At 42.5% G+C, this 26,665-nt stretch overlaps 1 protein-coding gene and 1 long non-coding RNA gene across 7 annotated transcripts in view; both read right to left on the bottom strand.

Moving 5' to 3' along the window:
• The window catches only part of MEF2A (myocyte enhancer factor 2A), an 89,275-nt gene extending 79,668 nt beyond the window's left edge, over nt 1-9,607 (bottom strand). For 3 of the 6 annotated variants that reach the window (XM_030498499.1, XM_030498495.1, XM_030498489.1), the window contains exon 1: nt 9,160-9,607. The gene's annotated coding sequence lies outside the window, so the exon portion shown is untranslated. Of the gene's footprint in view, nt 1-8,575; nt 8,884-9,159 lie in introns of those variants that run through there. The other 3 variants (XM_030498494.1, XM_030498490.1, XM_030498496.1) reach the window with 3 other exon arrangements.
• Nucleotides 9,608-10,285: 678 nt separating this feature from the next.
• Nucleotides 10,286-14,512, bottom strand: LOC115613223. Its single transcript, XR_003993315.1, has 3 exons — nt 13,657-14,512; nt 12,513-12,620; nt 10,286-10,659 (listed from the first exon to the last, which is right to left on the bottom strand). It is a non-coding gene; the product is annotated as an uncharacterized LOC115613223 (long non-coding RNA).
• Nucleotides 14,513-26,665: the final 12,153 nt, after the last annotated feature.

Raw genomic sequence — 26,665 nt, forward strand, 5'->3', positions numbered from 1 at the left:
AATGCTGCGTAGTCAATTCCCTGCACAAAATCCCCAAACCATTACAGAGTTTTGCAAGCAGCATCCTGACCGGACTCTCTGGCAGGAAGAAATCACAAATATTCTATGCAACTATCTTCCCATATGCTTACAAAAAGACATAATCAGAATGAAGACCTATTTAACTTTATTCTGCTGAATGAATTCATTCAGCAGCCTAATATGACATTGAGATCAAATCAAATACATTAAAAGCAAAGCAAATTAAGAAACTGAAGGCAGAGTTTTACATCACCCTACCTTTAAGTTTATTTTCATAAAATTAAATAAAAATACTTAGGAAAATATTATTATTTACTTATATAAGACTAGAGCATTATCAATGAGGGCACTAAAATCTTGAAGGTAGAACTGTCTATTACCCATAGCTTTCTAAACCTACTTTTCTAATAAAATGAGCTTTACGTGATCACAGTCTATTCTCCCTCATTAACAGCTTGTTTTAATTGGCTGGTTTCAACCAAGTGCAACAGTAAAAGTGTCAATTATTTTTAAGACTTTATAAAAGTGCTGCAGAGTCTGAGACCAGGCGGTTGCTCGCAGCCCTTGGACCAGCACGGCAGCAGGTCCTGCTGATCACCCAGGCGGTCAGCAGGTACCTGTACTCAGTCGAGCCACAGCTAGGAGGCCTGTGAAGATACTAAGAGAACTTCAGAGCAATACCCTGGATAGAGGGGATACTCTGAAAGATCAGGGAATAACAGGAGAGTTGAAAAATAAGGGAAATGGAAGTTCTCTAAGTTTTATTACTTGCAAACCCACTACTTCACTATTAGCATTCAGACTGTTTTTAAATTTACATCCACCATTTCTCCAACCCATATTTTAATATCATAAATAAAATGAGCTACAGTACACAGAACAAAAATTTTCATATACACGTTGCCTTTGTTCTTCCCTCTTCCCCATACCATGCTTCATTTCTCCTCAACGACCCAGCCATAAAGGTGGAATCCTTTTATCTCACGCAATCACACTGGTTATGCTTGCCTAGAGCCAATCTGAACAGGACAGGCTACAAATCCTTTAATGACTTCCCTCTCCTCTTAGGCAAAAATCAGAAGGTGAAAAGAAAAAAGAAATGGCAGCAAACCCCAAAAACACCATTAGTAACATCAAGATGGTTGCAGCCTAGGCTTGTACTGAAGCATTTCTTCACTCATGTAACAAGATCGGATGGCTCTGCTCATTCAGAAGCTCAACCAGGACCCCAAGTACTGCACAAGCATGTCTGGATCACCAGAGGGTGCTGCAGGGGCTCATAACATGACTACACAGTAGATTTGGGCTTGGATCATAACCTAACACAGGGCAAGTCCTTTTCTCAGTTTTTTTTTTTCTTACCTGGGTCTCTTGGTAATCCTGATATTTCATTCCCCTCCCAGATCACCTCTTCTCAAGTGAACGAGTCTGTTACTTTCCAACAGAATGTGGTGCAAGTTTTATAAAAGCCCCTTGTGCTAACACACAACTATAAAAACAAGCTGTCACCACCAGGCTTAACTTGACAGTAGAGTCCATCTCCTCAGTAAAAACATATGGGGAATCTACAAACAGAGAAAAAAAGACTACAACCCACTGAACTAGAGAAGTCTCAGATATAGGGCAAGCTGTAAGTATCTGCAGAAAGGCTTTCTGAAGAGCAGCTAGTGGGATAACGGGGCTACCAGGCTACATTTCATCTGACTGTGAATCCGAGTCTTCTATGTAGATGGGGCTGTAATAAACCAATTCAACCAGGAGTCACTAGGAGCATCTTCAGACTAAGACAATAACAGTTAAAATTTTGAACTCTCCCATAACCCTATTTCATCTTCTGAACAAATCATTAGTCTTTTAAAGTACTTTCCTTCTATTTTGCATAAAGCATCTAACTGATTCCAGTATACAGGAGCACTGATAATTTGTTTTAAATTCCAGAACTTCCAATCATTTGAACATCACATTTTACTAGTTCCTTGAAGCTACTGAATCACCAGCGATACACAGAAACATTGATCAAAAGCACTTTTTTTAAGGAAAAAATCATCTGACAATTGCCTTCAGGTAACTCTTGTTTCCTCTCTCCCCTCAAATTTCAACTCATATTAAACCCATGCCAAAATCTGGGGGACTGCTCAAATTCCTCTGTTCTTCACTGAGAACAACTGTTCTGTGTTTCTGTCTGACTTTGTAATACAGATCTGGTAAAATATTTTTTAAATTTCATTTAATTCAATTCAGAATTTCCCATTTCTTCTTTGAAGGCTCATGTCAGCCGTTCTCATATTCGTGACAAAGAAAACAAGCAGCTACTTAAAACTCAGTATTATTCTTTGATACTCAGCAATGCTATTACATGCTCTACATACTCCTTGTGAATTTTCCAAGTATTTGTGTTAGTAACTAGAACTTCTGCAAATACACCCAGATTCCATATCTCCAATATTCAGTGAATACCCGCCTCCACCTACTGACCACATCTCTCTTCAGCCGTCCATGATTTTGCCTCCTCCCTTGAAGGAGGAGTTCTAATTTAGTGCTTCCTCCTGGAAACCATTAATACTTTAGCACTTTTCTTCACAGTTGAGCTCAACACCTCTCAAAGCAAACATCTTCACATACATTTCAGTGACAAAAAGTTAAAACACCATCATTTGGTTTGCTATTAACAAAGGAGGAGAACAACAAGAGGACAAAACAAAACATGCCACCACACAAACCACAAAAGCCCTAACACTCCAAAAGAAACAAAGGAGGATATTAAGGAAGTTGCTCAGAGGAAATCCTTCGGTCTGCACTCAAAAGCTTCAAATCCCAAAAGCCAGCTAGCCAAAGTTAACGTGTATCATCAAACTCAGACTAACAAACATAATTTGACAGCCTATAGGCTCAAAAAAAATTAGCAGAATGTGCTTCCTCTTTCTGTACACCTCAAGTAAACAGCATATCGACATACCTTTTATTTTCCCCTCTTTTACCCTGAAACAAGGGGCTTCTGAGCACAAATTTAAGACACCTGAGCAGCAGTTAAAACCTCATATCATGACGCAATCATTTTACCAGATTCAAGGAAAAATAAAAACACTTAGTTACTGAAAGTTTTAGTTTATTACTCTCCTTGCACAACCAAATAAGACAGTGATGATGGATCATCCCATTTTCTCTAATATTCTCAGAAGACTCAGTGCTTTGAAAGCTCACACTGGAAAAAGCAATGTTTTTTAGCTGCTATATACACCGACTTATTAGCAGTCATTCTTGTGAGCTCACAGTTTTAAAACAGGATGCACGCAGTCATATCAGGAAGAGGGCAGCTGCTGTGAAAGAACGATACCAGAAACAAGATGGCCTTACTGTTGATAACCTCACACAATGCTTCTATACAATGTTTTCAAAAGAAGATGGTCAATCAAATACAATTAAAAATATTGGGAGAAAGATGACCACTTAAGAACACTGTCACTTTGTTTGATATATCTGAGTAAAAAAAATTTACAACTTGTTCCTCCTGGACTCAAGCATTGCAGATTTCTGTAGTTTCAGCAGTTTCTGTAATGGACACTGCCAAGCCACGTCTGTTCTGCCCTTTATGAGCCCTCATCTTTCTGTACATGTGTGTATCTGCGAGTCTCTCAAGGTTCAACTATTTGCTTACTTTCTTCTCCTACAATTGTGATTCTTCCATATTCCATCTTTCCACACTCAAAATAACCTTCCTATGCATCATGACATAATAAAACAATCTCCCTGAACTCTTTCTCTCAACTCTGTATGCCAGTATCTTCAATAAAGAAATGTTTAACAGTATAGCCACAGCACAGCTGTTATAGATGTGCTTACATAATTATACAGCTAAAAGTTGAATAATTTATCCCCCTTGACATTTCAAACATTATTAGTGATCACAGAAGATTACAAGATCAGGCCTGTGTATATTGGTGCAGCACTCAATACTGACACTGACCGCAGCTTGCAAGTATTACTGCAGGTATCAAGAGGACATATTCTCACAGGTCTATGGTTAGCTTTCAAACAATAAAAATAACATTAACCCAATCCATGAAAACCTAAATTACAGTGTTAGAAGCAATCTGGTTTTCAAATGAAGCAGAGTTTCAAAAATACTTGAAAGGATTTGAAGTAATTGACGAAAACTCTTCTTCCTCTGTATTATCATACAAGTATCATGAGCACAAACACAGCCATTCTACAGCCCACTCTTTCAGGTGATTTCTGACCACCACAATGAAGCCAACACATTTTGCTCCTGGTTATTTAGCTCTTTATTAGGGGAAGAAAAACACGGTAAAAAAGCACAGTAAAAGATGCTTTGTCATCAGTGCCTGGTACAGATACTTCAAGCATGCACCTTTCCACAACTATGCTTGGCTGATAATTCCTAACACTTCCTTTTTATCTCAGTATACTTAAAATAGGCATGCAACAATACTTAGTAGCTACTAGTGAAATTCAGCTGCGCCCAAAGCAATACAGAACGTACTTTTACACTTCTAGGTTGGCCCATCAGGCCTTTGGCAGAATTCAAAAGCTCTTCAGGGACAGAAACAAACAGAACTGCGAGACCCACCTAATTAAGCACTACTAACATGTTGAATATAAAGTAGTTAATTCCCTGAAAAATAATTCAATTAATCACACTCTTATTAAGAAGGATGTATTTTCTTCTCATCATATAGGCACACCTGTACTGTTACAACACACAGGGAAAAAAAGAATAGTGCTTTCTGTAGAAAAGGTTCTATATTGTCTTGCATCTAAATTCTGGGGAAAGAACACTGGCCACAAAATTTTGCTGTCTTTACCCGACAGTCATTCCTGCCTAACTCTTCACTGCAGCCTCAGATTACAGATAGAAGGAGAAAGGAAAAAGATTACCATAAATACAATTTAAAATATTCCAACTCCGTGACTGTTTTGGCAGGGGGGTGGAATGAAATCTCAAGAACAAAGTTGTCTTGCACACACACTTTAGTGACAAATGGAAATAAGAGTATACAGTACAGGGGATTATGTTCCTAAAGAAGAAGATTTGAGTTAAAGAAATCAAGAAAAATTCTCACAGAGCCATTAAAGAGAAACTGAAACAAGACAGTTGATGAACAAAAATAAGGAGTCCCTTAATATGGAAGAGAAAAAAAAATGCCTCTGTAAGCAGTAACTTGAAAGATCAAATGTTAAAATCAGAGTGTACCATAGGAGGGGGGTGGTAAGAAGTAGAAATCTAGATCAGACACTTTAAACAAAACAAAATACACTACTGCAGGCTGCAAACTTGACCCTCCATGGCATTATTTATTAGCTGGTACTCTACCACAGAACATATGGTGGGGGAAGGCAGCTGTCATATTACACAGTTGAAGCCTGTTTTTAACTCAGAGTAACACTGTTTTGCTCATTCGCTGGAGACTGCATCAATGACCTAAAATGTATTTTGATTAGCTGTCCAAAAAAGTTCCTGAAGTCTTTTACTGGAAGCTCAACAAAATTAACTTGGGGGGAAAAAAAGCAAAAGAATGTCTTGCTGTAATCTTACAAACTTCCTAAGACACCAAAACCACCTGGTAAACATCCAGGGAAGGAGGCAGTTATATTTAGATATTTCAGGATCTGACTGCACCTCTGGAGACTTTATTCACTTCACATGACAGGAGAAAGAGTTAAACTAAACCCACATTCAGGACCACTTCAGCATCACATTGTCCATTCACATAATTACTGCATTAGCCTTTAGCAGTAGCAGCAAAGCATACAAGGAGAAAACGAGGAATGCTGCATTCATTTTCTCTGGTTACTTTACCAAAGCGGAAGGAATCAAATCTGAACGCAAGACAACAGGCACCAAAATTCACCCTTATTATCACGGACAGAGATTTTGACTTTTGCCCCGTTTGCTCAATTGAAGAACACATTACATATGTGAAATAATAGCTTTCAAATACAAGAAATGTAAAAACTTAAAGCAACTCTGTGCATTAAGAAACTACGCAACATATGCGTCACCACATGATGTTCCAATTAATTCAAAGTAAATTTTGTTTCAATAAGAAAGACAAGGACGTCCCAGGGGTTTGCACACATCATCAGGCTGTTGTCATGACTGAAGAGGCCCAAAGCCTAAAACTTAGAAAGGATTTCATCCTGTGGCCTTTAAAAATAAAAACTTGAGCAATTTGGGGAGGTGAATAAAATGTGCTAATGTTAATTTTTAGAAAACATTTTTTTTTTTAATTGATCTGAAACACACAGGCATCTCTCATGCAACACAAGGGTATAAAAAACTACAGTAATTCAAGGTATGTCTTACTGAGGAACAAAAAAAAATCAGTTCCTAAACTAATACAGATTTGCACATTACACAGCACTATACTACACTAATTTTACTACTGTTAGAGAATTCATCAGCTATATTGTGTTATGCAGGGTGTGCCTGAGAGCAGTCAAGGTAGCGTGGCATTGTTCACAGGCTTGCATAGTGCCTCCAGTCTCTCCGAAGCAGCACTTAGGCCCAGAATACACAGAATGACATCAACAAGTTATCTGAGAAACTTGGCTAACACTCTGAAATAAACCCTGTAGCTGCCCGCATCAACCAGTTCAAGGCAAACTGTGCGCACTTCAGCTCAAATAAGGTTTCTAAATAAGAGAGATCTTCTGCCACAAGAAGCTGTCTTATTCTCCAGAATTATTTCAAGTTTTTAATCCAGCCACATGCTTCTCACCTTACTAGTCCAACGTGACTCCATTCTATAGATCATACCTAGCATCATGAAATTCAATGTTCACTTATTTCTCCACCCCTTGTTTCACAGAGAAAGAAACTAATGCTATGTGAAATTATAGGAGGCTAAATCCAGATACCTGTGCATATGCAAAGCATTTATAGAGGTGAGGAGTAACTACATTGGCTCAAACACACTCTTAAAAAAACGAAGCAAAATAAGCAAACACAGAACCTAAGGGCTAATATATTTTACCATAGTTTACAGTCTGTAAATGCCTTCTCAAAAATGAATCATTCAAAATGCTAGAGTATTAAAACTAAAGAGACACTGTGCCATCTACACTAAAATTGCTCTGAAGTAGATTCTGTCCCTCCCATTGAAAGATTCTTCTCATGCACCGATGGTACTCCGCTACTACTACTGGTGGACTACGTCAACTACAGATTTAGAAAAGAATTATGGAGGAGAAAAATAACTAACCAGGGCACTGGGTTATTTTCCTTCCTAAATTCCAAGCTGAATGCGTGCAATGAAAAAGGCTCATCTCCAAGTGCCCAATACTATTATAATCCCTTAATAGCAGGACAAATTGTTCCACTCTCTCATTTTTCTTTCGCTAGCTAAACAAATATAGATTTTTACACTAGCATTTATAATTAATGTCCTTTAGTGACCAAAAGTGTTAACATTGCATCCTTTGTTACAATTCTTCTAAATTACGTAACTGAAAGACATGTCATTTTGCACATATTCTAGCACCTAAATGGAAAAAACAGTTTAAAAGAGGAACCTCACACTTTTCCCCCAAATGCAAATTGCTTGTTAGAGAGGAAGGAAAAAAACCCAAAGATTACTTTCTTACATGTAAGAGGCAGAGATTAGCATTTTAAATAATTTTAGAAACAGACAAGATTATAGGAATGCTGCTGTGACACCTTTTTGCAAAGGCTCTTTGAACACCAGCTAGAAGTAACAAGACAACAAATATATCCATCAAAATATAACTTGTTCCTAAAAATGAAAAGAGACCTGTATACTGAATAACTATGTGTAGACAGTTAACGTAATTGAGTCTGAAAGCTTACGACCTTCCTTATGATCCATAACAATTTACCAGACTGTGAAAAAGGTTTAAGATAAATACTATCTATATTACCAACCCCGCACTAAACCACTTTCTTTACTACTCTTTACAAATTATTCCTTTTTGTTGTTTCCCCCCCACTGTTCATAATAAACATAGTCTTTGAATGACTATGGGACTCCGTGGTGTTACACTAAGCACTAAAAAAACCCTCTTCTGAAATTGTTCTTCCCCCCGCCCCGAACTCCAGTTTCTCAAGTGGGGAATTTAATCACCTGTCAAACAAGTCACTACGGCTTAGTTTTTCTAAGCAATTCCACTCTCCTCATCACCTCGCATCTCAACAGCCGGTATGGATTTATTGGGAAATACACCTCCGTAAACTCAAAATCGGACTGCTTCCAGTCAGAAATAGCACAGTCTCTTCCCCTCTCCTCCCGACTCCTGCACACAGCTGCCGAACACAAAATCCTACTTGCACTACGACACAGCTGTACGTTCAATCTCCTTCCTCTGGACAAAACATCCTCTAGTTTACACATAAGCGAACAGTTTCCCCTCCCATTCGCAGCACACCTTAATGCGGTGTACAACTACTTGAACAATTTCCACCCTCACCTCCTCCCTAACCGACCCCCGCTCTTTTTCTCCGGTGTGTACCACGGACAGACTCCTAGGAAGGATTTTTTGTTGTTGTTTGCTTGTTTTTAAGCGTGCTGTTGCTTACCCAACGTGCCTGCCGACAAGCAGGACAAAAGGCACTTTTCCTCCCAGCCTCTCCAGGCGCACACGCACCCCGAGTACAGAAGTTGGCCACCGGGGCGAAGCCGCTCTTACCTCAGTGCTCCCCCAACGCCAGGGCCTCGCACCCCACCCTGTCTCCCCAGTGCACCAACCCCCGGGCAGACCCCGCCGGCCTGGCCCATAACGTCCATCCTCTGCTCCAGCCACCGCCGCACAAGTCCCGGGGAGGCCCCGGCCGCGGGGCGCTCTCCCACCGGCGGGACCCCGCACCGCCGCCCGCGCCCCTCCCCCGCCCGCCCCCCGCAACAACTTCCCCGCCAGCACCCCCGCCCCGCCCCGCTCCGCTCGGTGCGGCACAGCGGGAAGGAGACGGCGGGGCGAAAACCTCCTTCTTCTCCCCCTCAACTTCAGCCTCCCCCCTCAGCGACTGCCCCCGCCCGTCACCCGCTGCCCCTGCCCCGACCTCGCTCGCCCGCCGCTCCCCGCCGCCGACCCTCGCCGCCGAGCTGAGGGAACGCCCTCCTGCTCGCTCCGCGGAGCCAGGACCCCCCTCGCTCGTTCGCTCACCCGCCCGTCCCCTCGCCGCCGCCGCTGCTGCCGCCTCCCCGCTGGGGCTCCTCAGGAGACACTGACACCGGCGCACGGATACCCGCTGGGCGCTATTTTTGGGAAACAAGGCCCAATCGGGGCCGGAACTACTTCCTCTGTCACACTCCTCAGCGGAGCAGACTTCTCCCGAGAGTATCCTTCCGCTCTTTTCTCCTGGCAGCTCGGACGTCGCTGAAGGCGCTCACCCCAGCCAGGCAGTGACAGAAGGAGGAGGGCAGCGGAGGGGAGTGCGAGGGGAGGCTGCGCCCGGCGGCGGGGCTGGGAGCGCCGCGGTTCGAACGCCCAGCATCGCCGGATTATTTTGTTTCGCCATGGGGAGCGGCCGGGTCTACATTCTTCACCGCCGACCCAGTCCTGCGGCTCCGCGAGCTCATAGGGCAGCGCGCCCGACTGAAGGGGCGGCGCCACCAATCACAGCGCCCGCCAGGGCGAGAGGCGCCCGCCAACCAGACCGCAGTTGGTGGGCGGGGCGTAACGAAACGTGGAGGGGTTGAGTGACAGAAGAGCGCTCAATCAGAACGGCGGCGAGGGCAGCGGCAGCCAATCAGAGCCGAGCGTGTGCGGGCCGACTGCGGAGGAAGCCCTTGCCCGTCCCAACCTTGGCGGCGGCGGCGGCGCACGCGCACGGGCACCCGGTGACGCACGTAGCGAGCCCCGCCCCGGCAGGGCAGGGCCGCGCCGTGCTGAGGGGTTGCCGGGGGCAACGGCTGCGGCGGGGCCTCACCGCGGCCTCGGGGCTCCCCCCGCGCCTGCCCCGCCGCTCCACCGCCGCCTCGGGCCGACAAACCTGAGGGGGAAGCCCCGCTTAAGCCCCGCAGCCGGCTGAGCTGCGTGGTCCCCGCTCTCCTCCCTCCAGCAAGGCAAAGCTTTGCTCTTCGGTTACAAAGTCACAGCCTTGAGTTAATTAAAACAAGTCTCAGTAAGTGGTTGCTCGTCCTCTGGCAAGATCTCATCACCAGAGGATGCAGGAGACCAACGCCAGTCACCACCCGCAAACAGCCGCTGTCACCTTCACAGGCACCACCGCCTCCCTGCTATATATATATCTATTTTATTGTAAAGTTCTGACTGGCTTTCTGTGAAAATCACTGCTCTGTGAGGACATGAGCTCTGTCTTCACTTCCAGGCTCAGGTGACAGACAGTCCACCTTGGTTCCTCATGTTATCTTTGTCAGAGTTCCCATTAATTTTAAGTAGAAAAGACGACTTTGGAATGCATAATAAAAGACATAAAATTGGCGTCTTTCTCCTTCACAGAAGGCAGCGGTTGAAAAATGACCCGAAAATAAAATTTTGATGATAAAAAGGATACTTGCCAAAAATCATCTGCGCTCCACAGCCTCTCCACATTTATCCCACAGCCTTGCAGTGAAACAATGGGAACCATTTCAAAGCACTAAATCACCAATGGAGAGTGCATGTCTCTGCTTCAGGACACGAGAATCAAAGGTGCTTTCTCTGGAAAGTGGAAATGAGAGAGTTCTTTATATACAGAAGACTATATCATTAACTGAGTACAAAAAGATAGCTCCACACATGGTTAGAAAACAGCGTGCAAGGAATGATGACGGAAACACCCAACTCTCCAACCTCCAACACTGGGAGGAAGAGGGTTGATCCTCCAAGATGATTCCCAAAAAAATGAATGTAAATTTCTGTTGTCCAGTTTCCAAACATTCAGCTCAAATGGAAGCAGACATTCACAGCTCACAGGAATCTTGAAGTTCAGGATTTATAATGTTTACTTGGGATTTAAATAGACAGCCAGTAAATAAGTTGAACAAGTTATCAAACAACTGCCTTTCACTGAAAACAGAAATGCAGGACTATGTGCTTCTTACAGTGGATCTAGGAAAAAGCTAATAATACATGTGAAAGACAATGAAATAACAAAATATAAGTACTTGCCATCTACTATTGGATTTCCAAACTGATTCTTACCTATAATAATCAGGAATAGATTTAAACACATACAGTTTTTTTACAATTCTCAACATGAACAGTCCAAATGTTATTGATTTTTATATGAACGTGGTTTACTCCCTTCTTCCTCACCATACCTATCATCCATAATATCTGTAAGGTCTATTACTAGCATCTAATGATTAATACCATGAAATCCTCTTATGACAGCAATATGCTCAAAAGATGTTAGATAAAATCCTGAATTCTTTATCTAAGTTATAAAAGTCAGTGGGAGGCTGAGTAAGGCATGAAAGCAAGGCCTAAGCAAGGACTTCTTCTCCTTAATTATTTTCAGTATGTAATCATATTATTCTAAGCTGGCAAAAATAGAGCAGGAAGCCAAAGAGATAAATAATTGGTTCTAATCTGTCCTTTTCAGTGGCACTGCAAGAATAAGCATAGCTCAAGGGATTGCAAACAATGGTTACGGGGTACACAGCAGCGTCTTTCCCACTGAAATGCATTCCTCCCTCAATTGAAACACTGCCCTCTGTAACAATTGAGAAAAGGAAGTGCAAAATATGGCATCCAATTGAAATTACAGATGTTGTTTTCCACACGCAGTGATGTGTCACTACATCTGCTTCTGCAGACCCCTCTTGGGACTGCTAGTGAAAAAGAATGGCTGGTGGGGAGGTCACAGATGTTCTCACCTGTCACAATAGCATAAATGAAAAATACCACCCCTTAGGGTGACACGAATAATATCATAGAAGAATTTAGATATCAAAATGACTAAAATCACTGTATGACATAATGGCCACGCTCTGCGTTAGGTTTATTTTCCAGGACAACTGCGAAGGCCAAATGCACCTGGATAACGCAAAGGACGCAGAGCTGCGGGTGATTAAGAAAAATCCACACTAGAGAGAAAAAAAAATTACCATCTTTATAAAACCATAGAAGCAGCAACATAACAAAGCCCCAGAGAACATCACACTTGAGTGTCAATATGACAAGTGAGAAATTATTGCAAGCATCTGCTAGGATCACTCTTGAGAGAGAACAACCGCTGAACGCTTTCCTGCCCCTCTTATGTACAACTCAGAGACAAAAAAGAACCATCTGAAATCTCTTCCCTTGGCCAATAACAGGCAGTGTAATTTCCATGATATCCAAGGAGAAATAAAAGCACAGCAATAGCAAATACAAAGAAAAATACGGGGAGGGGGGGAAGGCACCAGTATTCTTAATTTTAACTAAATAGCCTCACAGTTGAATAGAGCCATCATCCAGCAGTTGTTATGGCAATAAAGCTTTCGCTTGCATCTCTATTCCACCCACCCATTCAAGGTATTTTGGAGGCACTGCCACCAAAATCATATCTCCACTAACTTTTAACTTACGTTTTAGGACCTTCTTAGAAAACACTCCAGAGCTGTACCACGGCTGTTCCTCAGGCCTCCTTTCAAATGTTCCTTATATTCCAGAAATCAGCTTTTTCATCTTGTGTCCTGGAAAAAAAAATCTTAGTCTTACGCTTCTGAAGGTGAACTTTATATTAAAAAAAACCCAAAAAACCCAAACCCAAATTCGGGACTTTTAAAATTACAGAGGAGTAGGGGATGTTATGTAGCTTTTGCCAAACAAGTTATCCTTCAAACAGAAGGAGGGTCTATGAACAAGGTTTTAAGAACAAGGTTTCAAGAACAAGGTTTCTTAAAATCTCAGGCCAGATCAATTCCTAACATTGTTTCACTTACAATGGTGGAAATACTCTATGAATGAAGATTTTGTAAAGGACTTCTTACTGCAACAAAACCAAATTGTACTCGCAGCATTTCAGGATGGGAACTTGCATTGGAAACAAAGGATAGGAGCAGGGGGGACTCCCACCTAGGGAGCAGGAAATCAGAGAGGAGCAGATAATGGTTCCTTTCCATTAACACTCTGGGTAACCCTGTTAACCCCATGATGACCACTTCAGCATAGACACAGCCTTTCACTCTCAGAAAGCTGGCTTGGAACAGAATCCCCTGACCTCCCTGTCTGTGGCTGGGAGTGTTGCTGTTACACTACTATTTGTCTCTGGCGTTCCACTAAAGACAGATGTAATCAAGAAAAGGTTTCCTTATTTTAGTTAAGTCCAAATTGCCTGACAATGCATGAATTAAAATAACTCAATCCATTTCATAAACTGCCCTCTGTAAACCGCTAGTATTTCCACATCGTTATATGGTACATTCAGTAATCTGATTGCCTTGGGAATATTTGTTTTTCCAAAACTTGTGGCCAAGGTACATAAGATTAGATCAGACACAACTTGTCTAAGAATGCTGTAATGTGGGTGTACAGTATATTTGCTAGGTTTGAGTTACAGGTAAAAGTTCTCTTTCAAACTTTTCCAGCCAGGGGCTCAGTTATCTGAAGTTGTCTGTTGCAGCATTTGGCACTTTTCGCTTCGCTTTGCTCTTGGCCTTCTAATACTGGAGGATCAACACGGGAAGTATTTGTATTGCACACCCCACTGACTGCATGCCTGATCCTTACCTCAGCAAAACTTGGGATGTTTTCTAGGTCCTCACAATGACAGAACACAAGTCTCCCTGGGATTCGCGCTCTTCTGCTGGGATTTTCTCACCATTCTGCATGCTAACATGAACCAACAGCTGGGTTTAAGAGATTGGATATAAATAGTAACATCATGCTGTGAGCGAGCTTCTTGGAAAGTAAAGAAAATATGTTATTTAATGCACTCTGACATTTGCCTTTCCTCCCCTTATTCCTAAGATGCATTTCTGTAAACACCCATAATGACAAATGTAAAGAAGTTGACTTCTTCACGTAGACTTAACAAGTGCTGCCCTGAGCCCAGGAGATGATATCCAGAACAGCTTACCTCTCCCCTCAGCCAGACAGCTGGCAAATTCTGCGCAGTAGGAAAAGGATTCGGAGCGTGGATGGAAATTCCTGCTTCCAACAGCATTCAAGATTACAACCTTTGGTATTTTATTTTCTTGGTCGCTCTGTTGCTTCAGAAACTTCCTGCTTTTGCCATATCTTTCCATTCATTAAAACTGCAGCTTGCAATTAAACATTCTGACATAACATAGCTGAGATTTTTTGGCAGCAGCCTTAACCAGAGGTTTTCAGAGTTTCCTGCAGACGGCTTTAAATTTTCATATCCTCATGAATGCTTGCCACCTTCTTTTAATAACTTGAAAAAATAAGCCTCTCTTAGGAACTTCATTGTTTCTGTATTTCCCCAGCACTCATTTACTGCTTTCAGAAATGTGTCATGCACATGTATATTTATAGAGAGAGCAAAGTGTACATATGCACGGTATAGTTTCACATCTTATAGAGAACACACAGATTGCATAGCAGATCTAAAGAAAAATAGTTATATTCAGTATTTTTGTTATTAAAACGTACTTTTCTTTTCTGATGGTATTGTATTATTTCACCCCTCGAAAAAAACCCAACAATCATATTTACCACATTATTCAAAAACTGCAGGCCTTCATCTGTTAATAATTTTGTAGCTTTATACATAGTACGACTGTCAGATATTGCAACACTAAACTATTATTTTTATTCAACAAAGTATTTCTTAGGATAGATCTTGCCCTTTTGCCAAAGAGCTAGAGATCATTTAAAAGGATTTTAAAGTTATCTGCATTCTTAAGGTATAGAATATATTTTATCATTTGGAGACCTGTGCAAACACCACTTGCCATTATCTTTAATATAGATTCAAAATTGATTTAAAAAGGGGTCTTTTTACATGTTCAAACTGACCTTAAAGTCTTTCTTCTTCTAACATTACCTGGCAAATAAATTCTTAAAGGGATATTATCAATTTAAGAACTATGCTTTAGTCTAGAAAATTTTCTAAGAGATTAAAGAGAAAATGTCTCCTTTTTACTCTAAGTTTAATTTCTATATTTGACAGCAGTATGTGTGGTCAGTATCCCATGCTGTTAAGAAACAAAAGGAACAGAAATAGATATAGGAGACCATAATACCTGAAAAGACTTTGAACTACTTTTTAAAGTAGATTTGAAGCTGATGGGGCCTCTTCAAGTGACAGAAGACTCATGGAACTCTTAAAAGCCAGATAAGTTGCTCCTGACTTGCACAGAGCACCCTCAGCTCCCACTGCAATCGTTAGTGCTGCTCTTAAAATGTAAGCTTACACATTATTTTTTCTGCATTTATCTGCTTCACTGTAAACACCACTGACCAACCTGCACGTATGAAAAGGCACCTTTATTGCCCTGACCTTGTAAGCTTCATACCCAGAGCCCACAGTGGCTCTGCATTACCTGTTATAATGTACAAGGCATAGCAAAGAAATTTCAAAGCAGTTAACTTATGAAATAAAGTTTAAATCTTAAGCTTGGGCAGTTTACAAGGCACATTTGGGGCCTATAGTAATGGTGTCCAGACTCCTCGGTACAAATATGTCATTGGTGTACTTCCCATTGATTTCTTTGGGGGTACATGTAGGATGATTGGTCTGTCCCCCCCAGGATAAATAACAGACATCGGCTTCCCTGCTCCCTCTGTCCCCTTCAGGTAAAGGCAAAAATGCCACTGATCTCTGCTGGAGGTTTGCTTTTGTTTGGAAAATAAGTTTAAAAATCTAACCAGAGTGTTAACATGGATCAACTGGTGCAGATTTCAGAGTTCTGTAACTGAACAGGCATTTGTTAAGGGGTTTATGGTTTTCTTGGCTGTGATTTAGGATTATTGCATACTTTCTCAACCCTTTACTAAAAATATGCTCAGTTCTAACCATGAAATGCGGCAGCACATTTGTTGCAATCTCTGAGGATGGTTTCTTATCTGTCAAACAGTTTAGAAGACAAACTGGCACTGAGACAGCTCACCTGTTTTCCGTGGTTACTTGATGATAAACTACTTCACAGACCCTGCTGTGGCATCTAGGACAAGTGCTTTGAGACAAAGCTCTGATACACATATAAACAGGTCACCTCGTCCTAAAATGCCATTTCATTTCCAAGCCAAGCCAGCTGGCTTTGGACAGAAAGTTCTTTTCTACTTGCGTGGGCAAACTTTATCGCCTTCCCATCCTTTTTCTCTTGCTGTCACATTACTGCAGAGGTGGCGGTGGCTGATAGCAGAGTGAGAAGCAGTGTTCAAAATGTGTCCGTGTTAGCAGAGATAATAACGCCTGGTCCTGCAGCCATGTGTTGAATCAATCCGTGTGATCTCACATAACCTAATCAAATGTCTTCCCTTTCATTATATGGAAGTAGAGAAAGATTAACTGAGATTCTAAGTTCAAGTTACTGAATAAAAAGGAAAAGCGTACCAAGTTTTGGTGTTTGATCCTGTGCTTCACTAACCTCAGTCATCGTATGAAAGGGTCCAGGCTCATCCTGGGTTTGGAACTTCTCTTTCATTTCAGTTTAGCAAATCCTGTTGTGCTCCTTGTTGGAAAGGAGCAAATTTCTCCTTAGCTCTCCTACAAGGGTGGAATAAGAAAACTAGAGTTATCTGGGAGGAAAGCTGAAAGTTTGGGATTGTTGGGTTTCTTCTATTGTTCGTCTTGGGGGATTTTTTCCAATGGTTCTTATGAAAGATATAAGTCCATTTTTAAACTGGACTCTAAAATGAAGGGTCCTCAAACTTCTCCATTAAGTATAGCGTTATGAAGTCAATGGAAAGTCTCTTACTAATTCAAAGATCTGACTTGCAAAAGAGTTGACCTAAGCAGAGTAATAGTAAACTAAGCAATAGGTATAGTGTAGAAGTGTTTAAATCTGTTTTGTTACACTTGAGCCAAGCTAAACTGTTCTAAACTAGGTCAAAACCATTACTGCAATGGAAGCCAGGCTCTGAATTTACTGTGCCTTCACTATACCTTCCGCCTGGGCAAAAGAGGACGAGGCTACTTCACATCATCTAGCATTTCCTGCAGGTACTTGTATGGAAAAAACTGACAGACAGAGACTTGTTATCCCCATGCTAATTTGTCCACGTGTCCATATCCATAGTTACACTTCTTTATGTAACACCAGTTTAAAATGATACTTTCATGGTCTGAATACATGAATGAGTGATCTCATTCACGTACTGACATGCTTGACAACTTACCATGCATCAACTAAGCCATGGTAATTGACCATGTGTGTTTGCTCTTAGCCTGTGGTCATCTCAGATGGAAGAAACCAGTTTAGACTTTTCTTTTTCTTGGCCCTGAGGTTAAGCTGACACACTGAACCTCACGTTTGCTGCAGGCTAAAGCAAGGCAAGCTGCAGCTACTGTGCCTCAACTGATGTGCACTAACTCGTTGAGTTGCTGGAACCGGACAGCATGCCTGAGCTGTTGGTTGAAATGGGATAATTGAGGGCATAAATCAGGTGTTAGTTCAGCTCAGTGCAAGCCAATTAGGAATGGATTGAAGGTAAATAGACACAAATCACTCTTAGTGCAGAATAAAAGTGGCTACCCAGCACTAGCTTAACTAAATCCGATACAGCTTAATCTAACAGAAATGGAAAGACTTTCAATTAGCCATAAAAAGCCAAAAATCTTCTGTGTATTGTGTAGAGCATGTGCATTCACTTCAAGCAACAAATCAGCTGGACACATAAACAAAGAAAATGAGCCAAATTCACTGTGTGCTCTGTAGACAGTGTAGAGAGAGGAACAGAGGTGGCTGTGAAAGCAGCAGTACGTTCTCTGGCTCTCCTAGCAGATTGGGTACACTCTAATTTCCAATTGCAAACTGCAGAAGGCAAGGATGGGTATTCTTGTCCATTCTAGATATTTCTAGCCCCAGAAATGTGCACTCTGCCATCATCTAATAACGAGGATGTAACAATGCTAACACGACCCTGGTAAAAGTTGACTATGAACAAACATGGAACAGCTGAGTTTGTTTTCATTCCTTGAGCTTGATGAAAAGTATTAAGGATCAGAAGATGATACAGATACTGAAAAGTAATTCTAGATTTCATAAATTTTAATAAACTAAGTGTTATTAGAAATTCAATCTAGCAAAAAAAATCCCTAATGAATAAAAAGCAAATAAATCTTGATTCTCTCAAGTGGCTTCACCCTTCTTCTTTAGAAGCTGTTACTGAACTCAGGGAAGCACAGTTGGAATTAGTCATATAGGGACAATTTTTCAAATCCTTTACCAATGGGAGACTGACTTGAACGAAGGAATCTGGCCCCCTAGTTCCCATTTCCTGGCTGAGTTATCTCTTCTAAGAAATTCTTTCATGGAGAATGTCCGTGGGAAACTAGTCTGAATTCTTTGTGTTGTGTGAGATTTTAGAAGACTCTGTTATGGATCAGCATCCCACGAGGGAGGACACAAGATGCATATGCACAATAAAATGATAGTCTTGCCCCTACAGTACACTACATAGTCGTAGCAGCAGGCTGTGCCTCACTTTTATTCCTATGTGGCTGTTGAGAACCAGTAAGGAGTCATCCTGTAGCCTGTGGGAAGAAATGCAGCCCTTTCTCATGGTGGTTACTTGGCTCATCCATCCAAGGTAAAAATACATTATACATTGTCCTCCACGCTATGGGACTCGTGCTGCAAGTGCCCTTTACCATGGCATGAATTCTGTTCACCGAGTTTTTTTCCCCCTCCAAACAGCACTGTAGTCACTCTGCACAGTTGCAGCAGACCACACATTTTGAACGCAGGAAAGAAAAAAGCATATTATCATCAAGATAATTGAGTGTTGGAAAGAAAGTTGCCTCCAGCACTTTGTCCAGATTAAAATCTCAATCAGTACCATTATCTGGGAAGTATCTGCAGTGACACGTGCAAGCTACGCATCCCAGTCAGCAGTCTGACCTATAGCATTTGCAGAAGCTTTAGCAATTTCTTTAATGCCCCTCACAAGTCCTCCATTTATTCAAAAGCTGAAATGCTACTCTTTGTGAGACAGAAACTTCTAAAACAGCAGATTGAAGTACTCTGTGTAAATTGAGCAATTTCTGTTAACACATGTCGACTAAACCAGAGCTGCCAATCAGCCAAGCTGCTGCTCTGTGACAACAAACATCTGAGGTACTGGAGCTTGAAGTTAATCGAAGTTATTTATTTTATCATGCAGAACTAAGCCATCACCCATTGCTCTCACAGACATGGTTTCCACCGTCCCCCTCAACCCAGAGTATACATGCTTTCTTCTTCAGAAGATAAATGTTGTGTACTTAGCCTTAGTATTAACCTTAAAAATTCAGCTATTACAGTTGATGTTTATTCTGCCTCTGGTACCAAATTATGTACACAAGCATAATTTGGGGATCACTGAAGGAAGAAAACCCAAACTACAGCTATTGTTAATTCAAGCCCAAGCACTTTTTGTTTGTATAAACATGAAGTAACCACAAATATAAGAACTGTAGCTAATACCGTTTTCCTCTCATCATATTGCTGATCTGAAATGTTCCTTCAGAGGATTGTTATTTAAGAAGTGGTTCAATGGAAGAGTAATTAGTTTTAGAGTTTAGACTACAAGAGTCAGAATTGAGGGAACTGGCAACAATAAGTACTGCAAAGCCATTTCTTCAGCACCATTTCTGTACCCTACCACCAGTTGGGTTTTTTTTCTGGTGTACGTTTTTACTCCCCCATCACCAAGAGTGAAATTATCATTCAGTTACATTGCTGTAAATTTGGACCAGTTCCACCAACTGTTGATACGTTGCCTCCCAATGCCCTGGGGATGCACATTACACTGCATGCTCTGTGGGGCTCCTGAACAATGTATAGCTGATCCCTTTCTTCACGCCAGCTTGCTCATGAGCCGTGCGGCGGCATAACAGATCCAACTTCCTTCTGTGTCCTGAAGACTTTGGCTTGAGTCTTGCCTGTTTGCCATGAAAAGGTTCCAAAATAAGAAACACATTGAATCCTGCTCCCTTCTCTACATTTAGTTTTTCTTTTAGTGCTTTACTCTCATCCTAAAGCCAGGAGTATACACTGTCTTACTGCTTATGGAAAAGATAATTTATGTACTGTCCCAAAGATTTGCTCACATTTGAGCTTTTCTCAAGCAATCTGACTTTGTAGCCTACAGCTTTAGGTGCTTCTGATGATTCCCTTTTTTCCCCTCATTGCTTTGGTTCGTTAGTTTTAGCACTGCTGACACAAACAGTGCATCTCAAAAGGCATCTTTCCTGTGAGCGCTGTTTACTCGTTAATGTGGCTACGTGTCATCTGAAGTCCCGGGTGACAGCTCGCTTTGCTTTAGATTGTGGCATTCCCCTCTATGATTTATTGTATCTGAAGGAGAGCACAGTTACATCTGTAGGAAAGTGAAGAAGAGCCATGGGAAAAGGGGAGTTGTTGGAGTTCTGGCTGGGAGGGGGACTGGGGAATTTGACATTTAGGTTCCTACACAAGATGTAATTTCCAGCTGAATGGCTCGGGCACTTACAGAGCTTCACTTTGGCCCCAGCTGTGCACTAAGTGCAACCGACATCTCTCTTAAAAGCCACTCACAGCAACCTGACTTGATGTGACTGTTTTGTTTTCAGTAAATGGTAGGGGGAAAAGTTGCTTTAGTCAAGTAGGTGATAGCCCACATGAACTGGGTTGGAGTGTTTGGTCCAGGCCACTCAGAAGGGAACAAAAGTAGCTGGGAAAGTGGCAGATGAATCTGACAGCTTGCAAATAAAGTTTTACTGGAAACATTTCCCACTGAGTCAATGGCTGTGTAGCTTTTGGTGCTGAATTATTGGTACAGTCCCAGTTCTTGCCAATGAATCACATTCTCCTCAGTTCAGGATTAATCAACATGTCATTTAGATGTATTCTCAGACAATAAGCACTATGATATGGATGTCAAACTATTTTAGGTCAGACTGTTTTCTATTTTTAGCTTTTCTATTCCATTATAGGGCTAATGCCTCAAATTCAGAAAAGGCAACTGTTACAAGATAGGAGCAGAATCCTGACTCCATGAAGGATCAGTGAGAGTTGTGCCATTGACCCTAATAGGGCCAGGTTTTCACCTGATGGGTCTGTTTTAATTAAAGCTTCATCCCTCAGTAACTGAGACAGTTACTCAAATTCCTGCTTTTAAAATGCTTTATGTTCCAGAAATGTTGCAAAAGGGGAAGCATAAGAGCAGGAGAGGAGAGATACATGTTTTGAGTGAAAGGAAAAGAGGCCCCCAATTCACTGCACCATGATACTGCCTAGCACACAGTATACTGCATTCTTAGTGGTTGTTGTGAATCCTTGATATCTTATGTATCATTCTAAGATAAGCAAGATTGGATTTTGTGTATGTACTTACATATAAACATAGCTGCTTTCCTGTATTATACTTAGGATGTGTACATATGCACATCTATGTACATACACACGCAAAGTGCTTCCTTCATTAACATTAAATAATAGTACATGGTGAAATTTCTTAAGCAAAGCAGCCTTCAAAATGAAGACAATAAAAAATTTTAGGGAGAAAAACCAGCAAAGGCATCCATCCAAAATGGAGACAGCCTCTCTACTGAGTGAAGAGTTGGACTGCACAAACAAATCACATGTGCATGTACACCCTCACGGCTCAGAATTCGATGTGGACAATCAGGTGTCACATTATACAGCTCCTGAGAAACTCAGAGCCAGTGACAACTGAAATCAAACCCTCCCTGTCCATAACGAGTCACTGCCATCCAAAACAGAAGAGAAACTCTGGGTATGCCTACAATAGGGATAGCCAACTGGAGGCCCACAGAATTTGGACGGAGCTCATAAATCAGTTTTATTTGGCCACCGAGAAGCTGGCTGGCTCTGAGGCCAACCACGTGGTATTGCTCTTCATGCTTGGGGCAGGATGCACAGTAAGTTCTGTCTGCCTGATCTTCATGGGGTCAGCTAATGTGCCCTATTGAAAAAAACACCCAGCTTTCCAAATCCTGTGCAAGTTGGCTATCCTGGTCTACATGCCTTTCTGCATGCAGATGAAAACTTGCTTTACTCATGATCTAGAGCTGGCCACAGCCCTGAGCTCAAGCTAATATCCTGCCTCTCAGCAGGCCACAGTAATTTGGGCATGTAGCACATTAGCTCCAGCTACATGGCTTCTGGTTCTCTTGGACAGTGGCCAGAGTAAGCTCGTATCTGCCTTCAAAAGACCATGTAGGCATCGCTTATGTAGCTGGTAGAATAGTGGCATAGTCAGAAGACCTATGACAGGAGTGGAAAAATACTGCTCCTGCACAGTGGAAAGCAGGAGCAGAGCTTGTGCTTTACAATCTCTCAGTGCCTTTTCCAAGTCCTGGGGATCTTTACTTCTGACCAAGACTACAGAGTCTGACTAGATAGGCCTAAAAGGCAGCAAGTTCTGCCTTTGCCAGCATGCACCAAACACACAAATGCCCACGCAGCAGATCACAAAGTACCTGCCTGCTTGAGAGTCGATCACTCAAAACCCTGCCTAATTTCTCATATTAAGTCTCCTAATCTCCAGGCTATCATTCCTTTTTAAACTGCCCCACTGATTTAGTAGGGTCTTTAAAAAGAGCATTAAAATTATTCCCCCTCTGCAGCACTGCTCTGGTTCATTAATTACTTCACATTACCAACATAAAACTTGTAAAGCGAGAGAAAATTGCAGCCCTCACTTGCAATTGCTATCACATTTTCTGATCCCAGCGCTGGGGACTGGCTGTACTCCGCAGTTACAGCCCCTGCCCTCAACGCTTGCTGCACAAACACACTCAGAGTCACTCGCTGCTTTGAAAATAATTACAACCGCACGTTGTGTATTGGGGTTCTTTACACTCTGCTCATAAGAAATCTCTTTGAAGCTGTAACCATATGAGTGCAAATCAGCTTTTAGGGTAATTTTGGATTCTCTTTAGGCATTTTCTTTCCTCCTTTCTCACAGGAGGAGCATGGCCACTCTGGTCTCATTGCTCAGCCATGCAGAATTCCTCTCCTGCGTACACAAGTAATAAAAAGATGTATTTTCTTTAGAAATCCACAGATACTGCAGATTGAGTGATGGCTCTCCTCATCTGTTAAGCGTTATGAGCTGGACAGGAGATAACAAACATCAGAGCTACATCCCCATTGACTGTACTTAACAGTAATCCACAGTGGAGGTGGATGGCACCTCTCCCAGGTGTGGGAGCACCTGAGCCTTCACCCTGCAGCAGAGGGAATACAAGCAGGTATTGAAGACTCAAGTGCATAGCCTGGGTGCAGAACCACTGTTCCACATCCAGCCCATGCACCAGGGGATTCTCCCCTCCAGCTGCTGCAGGGTTCCTCTGTAGAAACACCAGCCACCAAGGCTGCGCTTGCCACAGCTCTCCTTCGCCTCTCACTCAATTTTCCACGGTCTCCAGCTTCTTTCCTTCTACATCTCACCCTCTAACCGGGGAGCTTGCGAAGTTGAGTATCAATTGTCTATTCCTCAGCCTTAGCAGAAAGGGAACAGCAGAGTGATCATCCTCACAGTGAGTCAGTGCTTCTTGCTGGAGGATGCATGACTCACTAGTCCCCACACGGCTGCCTCCCTCCCCCATTGCCGTGCCTCACCTCCAGCCTCTCCTGTGCCAATCCCACCTTTACAGAAATCATCCTTATTCATTAGTCCTTCCTGCCATTACCTTCTTTGCTATAATAAGCTTGGGGACAGGGGAAAAAAGACTTAACAGTAGTCCTAGTTTTCATACTAGAAAAGCAGCTCTATTTGTTTTCAGCACACAGGTATGTGTCTCCTGGCCCCTCTGGATGGGTACATAAGATGTGCAGCCACAAACCCATCTGCAAAGTGACTTTCAAGTAAGGCTATTAAAAACAGCAATTCCCTGCTCTAATACATTCATTCTGGGCCACAGGGAAGATCCCAGAGGTCTTCAGCTTTCCCTCCACCCTATTGTTACGATTTCTCAAGGGTATTTCTGTTAAAAACCCACTCCACTAAGTAGTTAAGAACCTGGATTAAGGAGAAGCAGTAACTGCTGATTGAACCAAGAGAAGAGTCAATGAGCCAGTGTTAGAAATCAAGGAAGAGAGTACTTTTTCCCCCCATCAGTTCCAGTGCAATGGTATTCACTTTTTGCTTCCTGACTTTTACAGAAGCCTACTTACTCTCATCTTACCCCACTGGGCTGATTCTCTTCCCAAAGTACTGGCTGCTCGGGATGACACGAGGAAGCAGTCAGGAAGCAAAAAAGCACCTGGGTTTTAAACCACACAAAGGACAACTGGCTGTAGTGCAGAAATGGTGACAGGAGAAGCTCGTGGCCTTTGCAAAGGGAAGTGTTGGAGGGTTTTACCTTCTGGGACCTGCAGAAAATAACAGGATACAACTTTTGCAAACACAAACTCATGGATTAGTGCCAGATTTGCAACACAAACACGGACTCCAACTCAAACAGGGCTACAGTTAGCAGCCACCAGCAGCAAGTGTCATTTATGCATGCTGGGTGAGTGGGAGGAAGAGCCCTTAAGCCCTCTGTGGTGGGGTCTTTAATGGATGTGCTAATCTGTAAAGAGGTCCAGGGAGAGCACAAGCTCTGCATGGGGCCTCTAGGTGTGACAGCCATGCAGACAGTAACTGCGACATAAGGGAGGTAATGTCTCCACGGGGAGGGATTTGCCCTGCCTCAGCCCACACTGTTTTCCCAGGAAAAGAGGCAGCTCAGCATCCCATGCTCTTTGCAACATACCTCTTGCTGGCAATAATCACATGTTGCCATCATTAAGAGCAAAACTTGACATTCGCCAGGCCTGGTTTCTCTAGAAAAACATCAGAAAGCAGCTAAAAAACAAAACCCCAGCACATCTGTGTGACTTTGCATGGACACTTTGCCACAGCCTGAGCTGGACCACTCATGCCAGTCCTAGCGCATAGCCCAACACCAGACAGGACAGACCCCACTGGTTGGGTATCCATAAGGAGACAAAAGCCACAAGATTAGCTCATCCAACCCCAAAGCTGGCCAGTGGTTGCAAAAAAGAGGGCATCTGTGGACAGACTGATACAATGAAAATTCCTTCTCTTTAGAAACGGTCCCAGCCCAATGGAAACGCTGAACAGTAGCAATTCTGCTTGCTTCTCTCATGCAGTGAAATCTTTTGCCTGGAGCTGATTGGGATTAGCTAGTTACAGGGCAGCATGCATGACACATCTTTGCCACAGCTTAAGCGAACAGAGAGTGCACTCCTTGGGGCAATCCCTGCCTCTCCCTCAATCTTGAACATCACCACACACACAAAATAAGGTACGGTATAAATAACAGCTCTGTCTCCCTCCTGCTCTAAAATGCAAGCAGTTTAAAACAAAAGCCTTTCTTACAGGGAAGAGCAGAAGGCCAGTGTTTTGAAGCCACTTTCTTCTCACTTGTTAACATTAAGCCCAGCCTTCTGCTCATAAATAATGCATATGACCTCTTTTTCCTCAATTACACAGTAGTGTCAGATTCCACACTCTGCCTTCCCAGAGTCACTTTCTCTCTCTTCTGGAGACAGCAAGGCCCACTTGGATATCTGCAAGAGCCACAGACTCATTAGACATGAAGAGGCTCCTTTCCATGTACCAGTTAAAAGATACACAACACCTCTGTCTTGGAGTTTCAGTAAGTATTCCTCGCTGGACTGAAAGGCTGGATGGCAATATGTTTACAGTAAATAGGTTTTACCTTATCCCAGCATTCATGGCACAGATTCTAAACACTCTCCAGGATATAAAGATGAGCTGGGCAAGAAGGTTACTGCATAACTGATGAGCTGGAGTGCACACAGCTGGGAAGAGAGGAAATAAGACAATGCTCCTGCAGGCCTAGCAGGGAGACAGAAAAATCATGGGGAATTGAGTTTGTCAGGTGAGTCAAAGATGTGAAAACAAATGAAAACAACCCCTCTTCCTCTCCTGCCCACCAGCTTTTTTGATTAATTTAAACTTATTGAGATGAGAAGCCAAGATTTCTGCTTTGCTATCAACAGCTTGCTGTCTATAGATACTGACTCATTAGGGAGGCTGCCTGCTTTTATGCCTTAAACTAGGCAGCCAGAAAACGTTAGACTGAAGTAATGCCTGTTACAGATTGACAACATTTAAAACCTATATGGCCAAGCTACCGATATAATTTCCATACTCATTAACCATGACATCTCCAGTTCTCCCCCACAGCATTCTGTCACATTCAGCCGGACCAAGAACCTGTCTGAGCTGCCAGAAATCATTTCTTTACTTCTCCATGGATTGGCATCGCCTGAATATAGTTTTACCCCTCAGAGCAGAAGTTTATAGAAATCTCTTTCCCATTTCCCAGCTGTGCATCTTGCCTGCCCTGCACACACACACACACACGGTCTATTAGCTGTCCACAGCTATGCCCATCTAACTGGCAGGCTGCCTGTTCACAAGCTGCTCCAACAATTGCCCTTGAGCATAAGCCAGTGCCAAGTCCCCTCTCAGGAGTTCATGCTCTGTGCTAGCACTAACACGATCGTACTGCATGGCTTCACCCCGCACAGTGCTGACAATGACCTCTTAGGGGCCCCAGGTTTGCTGACGGCAACAAGCTCCCAAG

This window comes from Strigops habroptila, chromosome 9 (assembly GCF_004027225.2).
Source record: "Strigops habroptila isolate Jane chromosome 9, bStrHab1.2.pri, whole genome shotgun sequence".
Taxonomy (NCBI): domain Eukaryota; kingdom Metazoa; phylum Chordata; class Aves; order Psittaciformes; family Psittacidae; genus Strigops; species Strigops habroptila.